Here is a 2500-nt window from a genome sequence, read left to right on the forward strand (position 1 = left end):
CGACTCCATGCGTGCTTATCTCTCAGCAGTGGTGAAAAACCAAGTCATGCAAATGAACTCTGAGCTTGCTATCACTCCCGGAAGCTTAACTTAAGAACTCCAATCGCTGGACATCGCCATCAACTGGGCGTTCAAAGTAAAGTTGCGAACGGCATGGGAACAATGGATTATAAGTGGCGAACACAGCTTCACGAAGAGTGGCAGGCGGCGTTAGTTGCGAATGGATTGTGGCCACTTGGATTAACGTGTCGGCTTGCGCTGTTCGAGCTTTTGCCAAAGTCGGCATCATTTCTGTGGAGCCACATGGCACTGTCAGTTACTCTGACAACGAAGAGAGGGAACCAGGCATTTTTGATGAATCATTTGGACAATTGTTCAATTCGGACACATAAAGAGGACTGATGGATTTATGGGTGATGATTGATCAAAAAAACGTGAGTACATTGTAAAATGGCTCAATAAAGTACAACTGATCTCACTTTTGCTTCCATTGCCTTTTTAAAAATGTGTTTTAAGCGTGTGTCTGTATGTTTAAGCTGGTGTATGTTTTGCGTGTGTCATATACAGAAATAGCACTTGTTACTGAAACTACGCCTTGATATGCAGTGTGCCATATAGTCGTGAAAATGCAGTACTCACAACTCAAAAATATACTAAAATTTAAAAAAACTGACTCTGGCAACGGGCGACCAAAAAAACGGCAATAAAACATACACACACACACACACACACACACACACACACCCCCACACACCCACCCCCACCCCCCCCCCCCCCCCCCCCCCCCCCCCACCCACACCCACCCCCGCCCACCCCCGCCCACCACCGCCCACCCCCGCCCGCCCGCGCACACACGCACACACACACACACACACACACACACACACCCCCACACACCCCCACACCCCCAATGCCAGCTCCATCACCCACAAAATAGACGATATGAAACTTCGGCTTGCTATCAACAGCTTTGTCAGGAGCTGCAACATTATTTTCTGTAGGGTTGTCTTTATCCTCCGTTCTCTGAAACGGGTCAACTGATTTTCATACAAATTTAAGGTTCTACTTTAAACATCAGTAAGTAATCTGAGCTTAGTTTTGTATCTAAATTCTTCAGATCAAAAGTCAATAATCAAAAAAATCTGAATTTTTCAAACATTGTCTGAGATAATAATCATGCTTGGCCATGCGATGGTGGTATTTCCCAGGTCAAGATACCTGAATATACATTTATACACGTTGCTGTGATATGCATGCAACTCCCATTTTCCTTTTCAACTAACCCATTTCTCAAAAGAAGTTTTTATAGCGGTCTCTTAACAGCAAATACAATTGATGAAATATATATTTTTAAATTAAAAACAAGTAATGCACTGCCCCCTCCATCTTTTACATCCGCCGAAAATGGCTCCCAAGAAGACCCAGCTCGGATGTAGGACAAGGAAAGCTGCCGCCTCTCGAGCCAACAAGTTAAAGGCCCAGAGAGGCAGGGCTCTTCTGCTTGTCGCTTATATTTAGATACACATTAGTCTTTTCATATGCCTATTACGGTAACATTTAAGAAATACACTTTTTAATAATTTTATTTGTGCATTTGTATTTTTATTTAGGTGCTCAGTGTTCTCGTTACCTCTGCGTCCTGCGTCTGATACGCACAGCTTTTCTTCCAGACGCACAATTTCAAGTAATGTGCTTTTTTCGGACGCAAAGAAATTTTTATCAAAAAAAAAAAACCAAAACACATATATCCGATAGCAAACCAATTTATTCCACATAATCTTTGCGAAATAATTCTCGCGTGAACGAGACTAGCAGACACTAGTAGACGAAGGAGAGAAAGCGATAGCAAGAGTTTCGTAATAGTGTAAGAAAGATAAAAAATGTTTCAGAAAAAGCAAAACAGTCTGGATAGTTATTTCGCAGTTAAAAAATACAACTAGTAAGAAAAGAACTGCAGAAGATTCGATCGATGATCATGAAGCAAAACGGGGGAAGCAAGGAAAAATACGCACATTTCAAAAGACTTTTGGCTGCAAAGAGAGGAGGATCTACGAGCTGAAAGACTAGTACAATGATAAATAAACCCTAACCCTAAACCATATAATAAATAAATTAAATCTGAATGTTTATATATCGTTGCTTATGTTTTATTTCCATCCGTAGTATGTTGGGACTCGTGACAAGTTTCCTGGGACGCACAGTTTTCAGACAAGCGAATCCCTGGGACTCGCAGGGTGCCAACTGTAAAATTATCACTGGGTGCAAAAACATATAGTATGGTAGTCGGTGTGTATTTCCAATGTCTTCAATACACTTCTTGAAACTAATGTGGAGTCTTGAATGCAGACGACAGGACAAAGAAGTTATACTTGATCTATTTAACGAGAATCTTGTTGTATGTTCAAAAACTCGCTATCAGCAGGCAGTTTCATGTGACTGTAGAAACAGAGCCGCACCTATCAAAGCGGAGAACAGGTCACATGACAAACTCAACGTCAAC

General features: G+C 41.7%; 1 protein-coding gene across 1 annotated transcript in view; it reads left to right on the forward strand.

Annotated features, from left to right (window-relative positions):
* The window catches only part of cunh1orf50 (chromosome unknown C1orf50 homolog), a 49674-nt gene that overhangs the window by 36869 nt on the left and 10305 nt on the right, over positions 1-2500 (forward strand). The window lies entirely within an intron of this gene.

Source organism: Stigmatopora nigra, unplaced genomic scaffold (assembly GCF_051989575.1).
Source record: "Stigmatopora nigra isolate UIUO_SnigA unplaced genomic scaffold, RoL_Snig_1.1 HiC_scaffold_29, whole genome shotgun sequence".
Classification (NCBI taxonomy): Eukaryota; Metazoa; Chordata; class Actinopteri; order Syngnathiformes; family Syngnathidae; genus Stigmatopora; species Stigmatopora nigra.